Below are 15,038 nucleotides of genomic sequence, written 5' to 3' on the forward strand. Positions count from 1 at the left end.
TTGTTCATGAAGGGGGTTTTTATTGCTCTAAGGGAGCATGCCTCAGTCTTGTTGGCACATGAAGGGATTGGCAGGAGGTCCTGTTGCCTACTCTGCTCTGCTGGTTGGGCTTGGTAGTCCATCCAATACCTTGGCCTGCAGGTTCTTTTGCTCTTCTTCCCCCTTTTCACAGATCTGTTTTGTTTGGTGTTCTTCTGTTTTCCTGTGCTTCTGTCACCCTGTCCATGTTGCTAGTCCTTTTTGGGCATTGTTCAGTGGAGCCCCTTTGGTAAGTTGGAGGTGTATGTCCCTTATTCCATTTCCTGCTTTTGGGGGTCTCTGGCTGCTCCCTGGATGGGAAACCTTGCCTGCCTTTCTTCCTTTCCCCTCTTTTCTTCTTCCTTGTTCTTTTCTCTAGGCTTTGTTGGCCTTCATTAGATCTTCGGGGTTTTCTTTCATTGGATTAACATACTAGGCCATTCTTTGGGGCATAGGTTTGTTGACTTGCCTGTTCCAGGCAGGAGGGACTGGTGATCTCATACTTAGATTGTGTTAATCATTAAAGCATCCAGCCTTTCAAAGTTACTCATTCATCTTCTATTATATTCCTTTTTACTGTTTGTCATGTACAGCCTAATGCACTCTGTGTGTCTGCTTGAACAGGGTGCATACGACCCGGAACAACCAGGAGATCCGGGAAAAACCCGGGAATTTTTTCAACCGGGAAAAATCCGGGAATTTTTTATAATTCTGGGAATTTTTCATTGTTTTAGTTTTCAGTTAAATTTTTGTGATTTTTGACTGGTAAGAACCAATATTCTAACAAAGGATATTACTGTATTCCACTTCTGCTGAATAATACTGCAGCAACAAAACATGAACAAGAGAAGAGAGAGAAAATAAAACGTAAGCCACAAAAGAAATACGCCATGTACAACAATAAAATGCAGTGCTCTTACAAGCATTTGCCAACAGTAAAGTGTGTCAAAGGCTTTGGGAAGACTATGCAATGCTTCCTAACAACAAATTACCTCTGATGAGCGTGACGTTACAGCTGTTTACATTAGATTCGTTTGAGCAGTTGTGGGCAGGCTCTTGTGCACGCGCAGTTTAGTCACATATGAGTAACACGTTCTCCCACTTCTGGCTGCAGAAGTGTGGCTGGGCACCACTATCCATTATTGCTCTGGTTCGGAAACATCTTAGATCCAGGGCTGATGCACAGAGCAGTCTGAGATGTAGTGGGGAGGTGGGTAGTCTCAAAGTGACCTGTGTTTACATTTAGTGATTTTGGTGTTTCCTATCCACTTATTGCTCTCACATTAAATGAAAACTAAATGGATTTCTGTGGCCGGGAGCTATCAAACGAATTAAAATACGTTCGCTTAATTATGGAAGGCTAAAATATGTTATTGGTTTCAGGTTTTATTTCCACCTTTCTGACTGTCAAGCATTAATTGCCTTGCAGGACAATGAAGTTATTTTTGTCGGTTTGCTAAAGAGATTTAGCTTTTATTAATCTTTTGCGCTAAGGCAATCAATTCATTAGAAATGAAGTGTTTAATTTCACACTGTTGGCTAGTTTCAACTGTTTGCTGCATTTCAAGTGCACGTTTTCCATCTTCTAGCTCGTATAGCATTATTCCATAATAAAGAACCAAACATGAGATAATACAGTACCAGTACTCAAAAAAATTGACATCTGAATCTGGACATACAAATGTGCACTGTAAGCTGAATTATGCATTTTATTATGGTTCACGAAATTCCAATGCTCTTGAAGTATCCTCTGATGTCTTGTTTCTTTTATGACATAATGCAAGATTTTTTAATGTTTTACACATATGAACGTGTGTGCTTCCTGCATCATCGTAGCTGTGCAAGCGCAGTGACACCTGTTATCTGGTACTATCTGCAAACTGCTGAAATGAACCAAATTATAACAGGTCACGGGAAAATATTGCGAATGATGGTTTGTAAGGCATTACTTTCAAAAGTGAATTTCCTTTTACCCAAGATGAACTATGTGCGATGAATTTCTTAAATCAGAGTGTTTGACTCTCATTTAAAAATCAACTCTTTGAGGACGATCATCTAGAAGAATTTCGAGCCCAGAAGATAAGACATTTACGTCATTGGTAAAAATTTTACTGGCACATTTGTGTGATGTATCTAAAAGTGTAACACGTGCAAAAAAGATCAACATTATATGTGGTATCTTACCTTCTCCTGCAGCTTATTAATCTAAGAGACCAATATTATATGTAAAAGCTTTGTTTTTCTTGTAGCTACACTATGTAAATTAATTTAAACCATTAACTTTTCTTATTTGTGTTTTCGTGCTACTTAAGAATGAACTTGCTATTGGCTGATTACATCACGTGTCCCATGCTGTCATCAGCAGGCGAGATCACGTGACATGAGCTACGACTGGCTTGCAAAAGTGTGTCACAATCTCGATTTCTATGCTTTGGAAAGTAACATGCTGTGTTCGGTGGAATTGAAATTTATGCCCTCGTAACACAGAAATATGCAGTGTATATGTTGCTGCATGTCGAAGATCTTTCCAAAACATGTTTTTCCCCCCCGAGTTTCGTTTCCTAAAGTGCCAGGAAATTTTATGTCGGTGTATAAAACCATAAACGTTCAAAGGATTGACAAGTTTTACAGTGCTGAGGAAATGTATACTGTCACTTAACACACAAAAAGTGTATTTTCACCCTGGAGAAAGTGTGTTTTCAACCGGGAAATCTGGAATTTTTTTTTCCTTGTCCATGTATACACCCTGTTGAAGACCTCATTAAACATGCTGAAGAAGCTGTTCCAGGAACCATGAGGAAACAAGATGCATCCAGCTGCATATTGTGAGATACACTGGGATGAAAGACACCTGTTATCTGGGACCCACGGTCATACTTCAAACATTCCACTGACTCTCAGAAAGGTGGAGAAGACAATATTTGTTCTTGGAATTACAATGAAGTTCACAATCTTCAGCTTTGTCCACAGAAATGATCACAAACTCCCTGGTTCTGAGTGGAAGACTTCAATGAAAAACATCAAAGGTTTTTTGATAAGCTAGGCTGTCATTTTCTAGACATGAGTTAAATGGCAAAGAACTGTAGGGTCCCCCTGAAAGGGTCAGATATGCACTAAACATCAGAGGGTGCTATCCAGGTAGCTGATGACTGCATGTGATGTACACTCAAGCTTATTCAGATTTGGCAACTCTCAATCCATTCCAGACAACAATAGCTCTATGAGACCCCAAAGTACCAATCTAAGATCCAAAGAAATGTTCCAACTGGCAAGAGAACTAAAATCCTAGTGATAAACTGCTGAAGCATTTGCAGCAAACTGTGAGTTGGAAGTGTTCGTGCATTGCAATGGATCTTCTACAATATTAGGTACAGAAAGCTGGTTAAAACCCAAAATTAACAATAGTGAGATTTTTGACTTGACTTGACTTAATTCCTTTGGCCCCTATGGGGGCATAGGGCATCCAGGAGAACTCGCCATCCGTCTCTGTCTTTGGCCATTTGCCTCAATTCTGCCCAGGTCTTGCCAACTCTTTTTGCTTCCCCTTCCACTGTCCTCTTCCATGTGCCCCTTGGTCTTCCTCTCTTCCTTGTTCCCTGGGGATTCCATTCCAGTGCTTTTTTCTCGATGGCTCCATCTGGTTTTCTCAAGGTGTGCCCCAACCAGCCCCACTTTCTCTCTCGTATCTGGTCTTCTATAGGTATCTGGTTTGTTATTCGCCAGAGCTCCTCATTACATATTTTTTCTGGCCACCAGATATTCATGGTGCATCGAAGACATCTATTTATGAAGCTTTGTAACTGGGTTGTTATCTTTTTATCCATTTTCCAACTTTCACTGGCGTACAGAAGGACGGCCTTCACATTTGTATTAAAAATACGGATTTTTGTTTTGTATGTGATATTTCTATTTTTCCATATTGGATACAATTGTATGAAGGCAGCATTTGCCTTTTTAATGCGGTTTTTCACGTCATCTCCAGCTCCGCCATCTTCCGCCACTACACTACCCAGATACAGGAATGAGTTGACAGTCTCCACTCGCTGCTCACCTATTAACAGGGGCATCTCCATGTTACCTGAATTTACTCTCATTTCCTTTGTTTTGCCTGTATTTATCTTGAGGCCAGCAGTCTCTGCTTCTTCTTTCAGCAAGCTTAATTTAGCTAGCATATCAGTCAGCCTTGGAGCTAATAAAACTATGTCGTCTGCAAAATCCAAATCCTCCAGACGTTCATGGATCCCCCACTGGATTCCTCGTCTCCTGCCTGCTGTGACTCTTCTCATAACAGAGTCTAGAATGAGTAGAAAAAGTGTTGGTGACAAAATGCAACCCTGCCGGACTCCAGTTGTTACTTTTATGGGCTCTGTCATATTTCCCTTGTGGAGTATGCAGCATTTGTAGCCATCATATAGATCTTTTATGATGTTTAAGATCTTCTGTGGTATGCCATACTTCCGCAACACCTGCCAGAGCACTTTATGTTTCACAGAATCGAAGGCCTTTTGAAAATCAATGACTGCCAGGTACATGGTTGCTTGGAATTCTTTGCTTTGCTCTAAGATGATCCTAAGAGTGTTAATAAGATCAACACAGCTGCGTTGTGCCCTAAAACCAGCCTGTTCTTTACGCAGTCGCTTTTCAAGGGATTCTTTAATTCTGTTTAAAATAATTCTGGTGAGGACCTTACTGGGCACTGACAACAATGTAATACCACGCCAGTTGTTACAGTCTGACAAATTTCCCTTTTTTGGGAGCTTTACCACCAAGCCATTTTTCCACTCCTTTGGAGATTTCTCTTCAAGCCAAATATGCTTCAGCAAAGGGTGGAGCATTTTAACAGTACTTTCAGTATCAGCTTTTAAGAGCTCCGGTGCTATGTTGTCTAGGCCTGGAGCCTTTGCATTTTTTAGTGTTTTCAAGGCAAGCCTAATTTCGTCCATTGTGGGGCACTGCAAATTTATATTTTGGTCTTCTTCGACTTCCTCTGGAACATCTCGTACTTTTTTCTCTTGGTTGTCTTCACAATTTAACAGTTCCCTGAAGTGCTCCTCCCATCTCTGTAGCTGTGCCTGTTGAGTTGTAAGCATCACACCATTCTTGTTCTTAACTGGTCCTTCATGTCTGAAGTTCTTCATTGACAACCGTTTAGTAATGTTGTAGAGGTCTTTCATATTTCCTTGTCTTGCTGCCTCTTCTGCTAATTTTGCTTGCTCATCTATCCATTTCCTTTTATCTAGACGTAGCAATGTTTTCACTTTTTTGTTTGCCTCCATGTATTCTTTATGCGCTTCACTCTTCTGCGCTCTTGTCTTACAAAAATTTAACTTAAGTTTTAGTTCTTTCCTGTGGCTGATTTCATTCCACGTAGCATCGGAGATCCATTCCTTCCTTTGATGTGCCTTAAATCCTAGGATTTTTTCTCCCACATCTAAATAACAGTTCTTGATTTTTTGCCAGCACGTTTCAATTCCCTCTTCCATAAAGTTTTCTTCAGAGAGGACCTGGAATCTGTTTTGTAGTTCAAGGGCAAATGTTTCTTTGATCTGTTGGTCTTTTAATCTTGCCACCTCTATTTTCTTGCACCTATGATTGAGCTTGGTTCTATTTGCCACTATCTTCAGTCTGAATTCCGCCAAAACTAGGTGGTGGTCACTTCCAACGTCTGCCCCTCTTCTATTTCCGACATCTAACAGAGAGTGTCGGAACTTGCGACTTATGACTATGTGGTCTATTTGATTTTCGGTAACGTGGTCTGGAGAAACCCATGTTATCTTTTGGCAGTTACGATGTGGAAACAATGTGCCTCTAATGACTAGGTCATGTTGAGCGCATGTATCTATCAACAGTTCACCATTTACATTCCTGATCCCCATGCCATGCACGCCCATGATATGTTCAAGCCCTTCATTTTCTGAACCAACTTTTGCGTTCAAGTCACCCATTAAAATTTTTATGTCCCTAGAATTTATCTGTCTAAGAATTTCGTTAAGCTCTGTATAAAATGCATCTTTTAATTCTCCTTTAGCTATTTCAGTAGGTGCATAGCATTGAATTACAGTGACATATCGCACATTTGTTTTAAAGCATGTGGTTATTATCCGTTCTGAGACTGGTTTCCACTCCAGTAAGCTCTTCTTGATGCTTTTAGATAGTAAGAGCCCTACACCATTCTTGTGCATAGCGTCTTCACCGGTCTGACCCGCATACAGCAACACTCCACCATTTTGTGTTTGGAATTCCCCAGATTCTGGCCACCTTACTTCACTTAGTCCCAATATATCTAGTCCATAGTTCTCCATCTCTTTTTCAACTTGTCTTAGCCTTCCTGCCTCTCTCAACGTCCTTACATTCCAAAAACCGATACGGGTTTTCCTTTTCAGGCCAAAGGTCATATCCTTAAGATGCATCCGGCTGTTTCTCCTTTTAGTTTCTGTGATATGTGTTTTTTGGTGGTGTGGGTTATCAGCCCACAGCCCCCGAGTGTCCTGATGGGGCTGCCACCTCATGGCCTGGACACCTGCCAAGGTTTTATTTCAGGGCCTTACCCCTTAGATAGCTTGTCTTCACCACGACTACAGAACACTATCCATCCCTTCGCAGTAAGGCCTATGTGCATCAACGTCGTCCTGGTTTCCAAGGATCTTCCGCTGTCCACATTAGGGGACTGTGTCTGCTGCCACACAATCACAAGGAGGAAAAGGAAATTAAGGGAATGTATAGGGTGGGACAGAACAGAATAGGATAGGACAGGACACTAGACGGGACGTTGTGAGACACACTTTGTCTGGATCCTCTATGGAGACCTGTCCGGCTTGGGAGACCCTGCCGCTAGTTACACCACCGCCGGCATAGCCCTCCACTTCATTGGATCACACAAACCCCCTCGTCCACACGGACAGTGTTTCGTTAAGGCGGTGTCTCCTGAGGGGGAGTGAGATTTTTGGGATGGATAGAAATGCATATCAAAAGGATAAACTAACAGGAAATAAAGGTGGTGTATTTGTAGTGGTAGATGAGTAACTCAATACCACCAGATACAAATTGAAGCTGCATGTCAGATTATTTAGGCAAGCAACAATTGCTCTTCATTCTCGTCTAAATAATTTGATGTCTGGATGTTACTGGTAACTGGATCTATGAACCAGCAGACTAACCTCCAAATGTAACTGAACACTTCAGAGAAATTCTCAGTTCTCTTAGTTTCTCAGTCATACAGGTCCTTATCAGAGGAAACTTTAATAACCCAGCAGTCAAGTGTGTTACTTACAGACATCCTGAGAAACATTAGTGAAGTGTGTTCTTTGAGAACCACCTAGAACATATAGTGGATATACATTGGGTCTAACAGTAACACATGATCTCTCTTTAGGATGTCCACATAGGAACTGGTATGTCACCTTGAGACAGATGGAGCAATGATGGTTACCAAAGTACAAAGGTCATCTAAAACAAGCCGGATGTTTTATACGAGGTGCATTCAAGTTCTAAGGCCTCCGATTTTTTTTCTAATTAAATACTCACCCGAAATCGATGAAACTGGCGTTACTTCTCGACGTAATCACCCTGCAGATGTACACATTTTTCACAACACTGACGCCATGATTCCATGGCAGCGGCGAAGGCTTCTTTAGGAGTCTGTTTTGACCACGGGAAAATCGCTGAGACAATAGCAGCACGGCTGGTGAATGTGCGGCCACGGAGAGTGTCTTTCATTGTTGGAAAAAGCCAAAAGTCACTAGGAGCCAGGTCAGGTGAGTAGTGAGCATGAGGAATCACTTCAAAGTTGTTATCACTAAGAAACTGTTGCGTAACGTTAGCTCGATGTGCGGGTGCGTTGTCTTGGTGAAATAGCACACGCGCAGCCCTTCCCGGACGTTTTTGTTGCAGTGCAGGAAGGAATTTGTGCTTCAAAACATTTTCGTAGGATGCACCTGTTACCGTTGTGCCCTTTGGAACGCAATGGGTAATGATTACGCCCTTGCTGTCCCAGAACATGGACACCATCATTTTTTCAGCACTGGCGGTTACCCGAAATTTTTTTGGTGGCGGTGAATCTGTGTGCTTCCATTGAGCTGACTGGCGCTTTGTTTCTGGATTGAAAAACGGCATCCACGTCTCATCCATTGTCTCAACCGACGAAAAGAAAGTCCCATTCATGCTGTCGTTGCGTGTCAACATTGCTTGGCAACATGCCACACGGGCAGCCATGTGGTCGTCCGTCAGCATTTGTGGCACCCACCTGGATGACACTTTTTGCATTTTCAGGTCGTCATGCAGGATTGTGTGCACAGAACCCACAGAAATGCCAACTCTGGAGGTGATCTGTTCAGCAGTCATTCGGCGATCCCCCAAAACAATTCTCTCCACTTTCTCGATCATGTCGTCAGACCGGCTTGTGCGAGCCCGAGGTTGTTTCAGTTTGTCGTTACAAGATGTTCTGCCTTCATTAAACTGTCGCACCCACGAACACACTTTCGACACATCCATAACTCCATCACCACATGTCTCCTTCAACTGTCGATGAATTTCAATTGGTTTTACACCACGCAAATTCAGAAAACGAATGATTGCACGCTGTTCAAGTAAGGAAAACATTGCAATTTTAAGTATTTAAAACGGTTCTCATTCTCGCCGCTGGCGGTAAAATTCCATCTGCCATACGGTGCTGCCATCTCTGGGACGAATTGACAATGAATGCGGCCTCATTTTAAAACAATGCGCATGTTTCTATCTCTTTCCAGTCCAGAGAAAAAAAATCGGAGGCCTTAGAACTTGAATGCACCTCATATTTGAAGCAAAGTATATGAAGTGGCATTAGAAACATATCTCAATAAGAAACATGAAACATTTTGCTCTGAAGAGGAGCCTGTAGAAGAACTATGGCTCAGGTTTAGAGCAACAGTTTACTATCCATTTGATGTCTACCTAGTAAAATACAGTTCACGATGGGAGGGACTCTCTGTAGTATTGTCATCGTAAAAAAACAAGGACAACTCTAAAATAGGTGTAAAACGGGGAGGGGGAGGGAGGGAGATACCGAATGCAATAAATCTGCCCATAAAACAGGCAATATATGAACCCTTCCTTGATTACTATAGTAAATCTTATTGAAAAATCTATTGTGAAATCCAAATCACTTCTGGTCATGTGTAAATGCTGTTAGTGCACCAAATTTAGTATCTAGACCCTTACAGACAAAACAAACTGAAATTGAAGGCTGAAAATTAAAAGTGCATATTCAGATTCAGTTTCCAAAGGAAAATCCAGAAGTATTGCACCAGTTTGTCACACCAATTTAAAGATTAGCGTCATAGGTAGTGGTGTCAGCGGTGTTGAGATACAGCTGGAATTGCTGAAAATGAACAAACCTCCAGTGCCTGCTATGTGGAATCCCTATGAGAGTCTAGACCAAATTTGCACTGAATTACCCTTTCTGTTATACCACAAATAACATAGCTACCAAAAAAAAAAAAAAAAAAAAATCATTCCTTGTGGTTGGAAGAAAGCACACGTCACACCCATCTACAAAGAGTGAAGGAGAATTGCTCAACAAAACTACCATCCAGTACCCTTGAAATCCATTTGTTGTAGCATCTTGGAACATATTCTGACCTCAGATGTAATGATGTTTCTAGAACAGAATGACTTCTTCCACACTAACTAGCATGGATTACAAAATCATCAATCACGTGAAACACAACTTGACTCTTCTTACATGACATTCTGAAAGCTATTTATTATCTGTAACATCAACATTAATGGCAAGGGTTCCAACACTCTTATCTTGGACACACCTGAAGTTACTTCATGTGTCGTGAACATTCCATCCAAAACAACATGGTGCACTCTTCCTAACGAACAATCATAATTTCCATCACATATTTCTTCTGATACCCACATGATCAAAAGTTTGATAATAAGTGCAGGTGTGACACTGGATCTAAAGCTTTTTGGAAATAAAGAAATAATGCATCTACCTGTCCATTTTAATCAATGTTTCCAGGGCATCATGTAAGGAAAGAGTGATTTTGGCATTGTATGACCATTCTATTTAGGACCCTGGTGGTTGGAACAGAGATGGTCTGTCTCTCTGAGAACTCATAACTCATTAGTTTTTGAGCTCTGAAAGTATTCTCAACTACTAAAACAGTTTGATGTCATAGGCATTGGACTGGGGTTTTGTAGATTGCGTCAGCTGCCCTGCTTGTAGATAGGTGTAATCTACAGTTTCATTCAACTAGTGGCCATTATTTTGCTTGAGGTATCTATGGTACATTGCGGTTAAAAGATAGGCTAACCCCACCCACAAATTCAGTATAGAATCTAACATGGATTCTGTCAAGTCCTCAAGCTTCATTCAATTTATTTCAGCTTTATCTTGATACCACTGACGCTGATATCTTTATCACTCATCTTCGCATTGGTATAAGAATTAAACTGACGCAATACTTAGAGATTTTCATTTGTTAAGGAACATTCGAAAATTGAGTGTAGCATTTCTGCCTTTTGTTTGCATGCTCAGTTTCAGTTCCTGTCTTGTCCAAAAGTGTCTGAAGGCTAGTTTCAGCACCAATAACAGCATTCACTTAAGACCAAGATTTCTTCAGGGTTTGTGAGAGGCCCTTCAATAGTATTCTCCTATAGTAGCTGCATTGTCCTCTTGATTGACAACTGTGTGTCACATAGCATCTCTCCATCTATAGTCCTATGCTTTGTTATACAGATATTATGCAGAAGTCTTTTTTCAATTTTCTTTACATTGACAGTTCAGCATGGATGTTCCTTCCCACCATAGACTGCTTTACAAAGCACACATCTATTCAGTGTATGGTCAATTTTTTTCAAACTTAAGCCACAATTCTTCTGCTTGCTCGTGTCCACTGCAAAATGTTTCAGGTTCCATTCTCAGATATGACACTACTGCCTATTTTAGTTCGCTGGTCATACAGATCTTTCTGCTTAGTTTATATTCCCTTTGTGCTTCAGTAATTATTGTTGCCACTACAGTCTCATGGTCACTGATTCCAGATTACAAGTGGGCTCCTCAAAGGGGTCATGTCTGTTGCCATAAGACCCAACATATTTCCATCATGAGTGGGCTTTTGAACTATCTGTTGTAAGTAGTTCTGAGAGTGCACATTTAGAATTGTTTTGCAGGCTGTCCTGTCATACCCACACTTCCAAAATTGTAATTACCTCAATTGATGAAAGTATGTTTGGAAACATGTATACTAGCGAATGGATTTTTTATGTTAAATACCAAGATGCAATTGTAAGATAATAGTCTGCACTGGAGATTACTTACAGTACACATGTGTGCCACATCCTAGAATTTTGCTCAAGTTTGTGGGATCTGTACAAAGCAGGACTAACAGGTGATACTTAAAATACAAAAAGAAGGCCAACATCAGTGGACACAGGTTAGTTTGGCCCATGGAAGAGTATCAAGATGCTGTAAAAACTGAGTTGGCAGGTGCTTGGAGATAGATGGAAACTAGTCCCTGAAAGCTTAGAGGAAGTTTTAAAAAAAAGCTTAAAATGAAGAATCTGGTAACATACTGTTGTTGCTGTTGTTTTTGTTGTTTTCTTCAATCAAAAGACTGGTTTGATGCAGCTCTCCATACTACACTATCCTGTGTGAGCCACTTCATCTCAGAATAACTACTGCAACCTGCATCTTCCTGAATCTGCTTACTGTATTCATCTCTTGGCCTCCCTTTACGATCTTTTACCCCCTACACTTACCTCAAATACTAAATTGTTGATCCCTTGATGTCTTGGAATGTGTCCTATCAACCAGTCCCTTCCTTTGGTCAACTTATGCCACAAATATCTTGTCTTCCCAAATCTATTCAGTGCTTCCTCATTAGTTATGTTATCAGCTCACATAATCTTCAGCATTCTTCTGTAGTGCCACATTCCAAAAGCTTCTATGCTCTTGCTGTCTAAACTGTTTGATGTAAAAGTATCACTTCCCTACAAGACTGCACTCCATACAAATACCTTAAGAAAAGACTTCCTAACGCTTAAATCTATATTCAATGTTAACAGATTTCTCTTCGTCCAAAATGCTTTTCCTGCCATTGCCAGTCTACGTTATATATCCTCTCTGCTTCAGTATATAGCAAAAATGATCCACTATTTTAAGTATCTTGGTTCTTTATCTAATTCCCTTAGCATCACCTGCTTTAATTTGACTATATTCCATTATTCTCGTTTTGCTTTTGTTGATGTTCATCTTATATCCCCCTTTCAAGACACTGTCCATTCAGTTCAACTGCTCTTCCAAGTATTTTGATGTCTCTGATAGAATTGCAATGTCATCCAGTTTCTGTACAAATTGTAAATAGCCTTTCACTCCATGTATTTTACCCCTACCAACTTTACTACATCTCCATGTATATCATTCCCATAAGGATTGTAAAGACAAGATTTGACTAATGAATAAAACGATCTCGGTTTTCCAGCTGCATCAATTCGAATACAATCCTCGAGCTTTCAGTGGTCATCTCCACCATCGTCGTCAGCTCACTAACTGCCGGGGCTGCTATGGTTTCTCGCTTATATAGGCATGATGACATCATCAGCAGCCAATCAGATCGACCCAATGTGGTGCGTGCATGCGTGCGTAAGTTGGCCCGGGCAGCTAGCGGAGCTATTGCCCGTGGCATCACCAGAGATATCAGGTGATGCCAGGGGCAGACGCCACGTTTGATACTGCCGCTCCCGTGTCACCCATCTGTCTTTGCTTTCTTTCGATGTCCAATGCCCACCCCCATGCCCTGCTAAGTGTGTATCACTGTTCTCTGTTGAAATCATTGTTGTTTAAATGAATATGGGCCACTTAATTTATAATGGAGTCTCAATATGTTGACGCATGAGCCAACACTTTTGTATTTTCAAACTGTATTTTATGTCCGTTTTCTAGGCAATGCTCTGCAATGGCCGATTTGTCAAGTTCCCTTTCTTTTATATGGCGCTTGTGCTCAGAACAATGCTCCACAACCGTGTAAATTGTTTGTCCAATGTACATGCTGCCACATTCACAGGGTACACCATACATACCAGACACTCTAAGAGCAATGTCGTATAACAGGGCGCAACATATCCCATACCTTGGGGGCGGGCCAGAACACTGTTTAAGCCCTTGTTTCTGCAGCAGACGTCCTAACTTACTGCTATTTGCTCCACAGTATGGCAGGAATACAGTCCATTTGGCCTCTTCTACTGATTCACCAGGTGTCTTTTGTAGGCGGCCCTTGAAAGCATTTGCGATGTCTCTTTTGCTGTATCCATTTTCCTCGAAAACACGTTTTAAGTTCTGCAATTAAGTTGTTCCGTCACATCCTAACAACAACAAACTTTTTGTACTGCAATTAATATTATGAGATGACAGACGGCACAGTCATGGGATCACCACTGTCTCCAGCAGTCACAAATATCTTCATGGAGCACTTTGAGGAGCAGGCTCTGCAAACTGTGACATTACGGTCATCTTGCTCTCTACGATACATTGATGACACCTTCCTGATATGGCCTCGTGGTGAAGGTACACTACAGCAGTTCATCGATCATATGAATGGTGTCCATCCCAACTTTAAATTTACTGTCGAGATGGAGAAGCACAGCAAGCTAACATTCTTGGATATTTTGGTTGAGCGAGAGGCACGAGGCCAGCTTGGTCATTCAGTGTACCGGAAACCCACACACACTGATCGGTACTTGAATGCCAATAGTTTCCACCACCCTGTACACAAGAAAGCTGTCCTGAACACATTGGTTCATAGAGCCAAGATTATCTCTGGCGATGACCACCTGCAGTTTGAATTGCAGAATTTAAAACGTGTTTTCAAGGAAAATGGATACAGCAAGAGAGACATCGCAAATGCTTTCAAGGGCTGCCTACAAAAGACACCTGGTGAATCAGTGGAAGAGGCCAAATGGACTGTATTCCTGCCATACTGTGGAGCAAATAGCAAAAAGTTAGGACGTCTGCTGCAGAAACATGGGCTAAGAACAGTGTTCTGGCCTGCCCCCAAGGTACGGGATATGTTGCGCCCTGTTAGACGACATTGCTCTTAGAGTGTCCGGTATGTATGGTGTACCCTGTGAATGTGGCAGCATGTACATTGGACAAACAATTCACATGGTTGTGGAGCATTGTACTGAGTACAAGCACCGTCGGCCATAACAGAGCATTGCCTAGAAAATGGACATAAAATACAGTTTGAAAATACAAAAGTGTTGACTCATGTGTCTACATATTGGGACTCCCTTATAAAGGAAGTGGTCGAGATTCGTTTAAACAACAATAATTTCAACAGAGACCAGGGATACACACTCAGCAGGGTATGGGGGCGGGTGTTGGACATCGAAAGAAAGCAAAGACAGATGTGTGCCGCAGGAGTGGCAGTTTCAAACGTGGCGCCTGCCCCTGGTGCCACCTGATGTCACTGGTGCTGCCCGGCCCGACTTATGCGTGTGCGCCACATTGGGTCAATGTGATTGGCTGCTGATGATATCATGCCTATATAAGTGAGAAACCATTAACAGCCCCAGCAGTCGGTGAACTGGCGACTATGGAAGAGATGACCATCAAAAGCTCAAGGATTTTAATTGAATTGACGCCGCTGGAAAACCAAGAATGTTTTATTCATGTATGCTGTCGTAAAAGATTCAGAGGACACAAGATTTGACTAATTCACTAAGTCAATATTCCTGCACTCTGTATTTGAATTAAATTGGAAGACCTAATGAGCAGTACAAAGGAAGTACTATCTGCCATGCACCTCATTGGTTTGCTGAGTTTGGATATACAAGGTTGGTAGAATAAAACTGACCTGGAAAATATGTACAATAAAACTGAAATGGGATTGATGCTTCTGAATGAATATCACAGGAGTTGCAAATATACTTCTCGGTTTTGCCACTGGATCATATTGTATAAATCACACAATATTTCATCAATGCCACTACTCAACATCTTCGGGTGGTGGTAGTTGGTGCTGTCAGTGCTG

The 15,038-nt window shown here is 41.5% G+C and overlaps 1 protein-coding gene across 1 annotated transcript in view; it reads left to right on the top strand.

Moving 5' to 3' along the window:
* The window catches only part of LOC126188533 (serine/threonine-protein kinase mos), a 116,251-nt gene that overhangs the window by 51,554 nt on the left and 49,659 nt on the right, over window positions 1-15,038 (top strand). The gene's annotated exons all lie outside the window — the stretch shown is intronic.

The sequence above is a fragment of the Schistocerca cancellata genome, chromosome 5, assembly GCF_023864275.1.
Source record: "Schistocerca cancellata isolate TAMUIC-IGC-003103 chromosome 5, iqSchCanc2.1, whole genome shotgun sequence".
In the NCBI taxonomy this organism is placed as follows: Eukaryota; Metazoa; Arthropoda; class Insecta; order Orthoptera; family Acrididae; genus Schistocerca; species Schistocerca cancellata.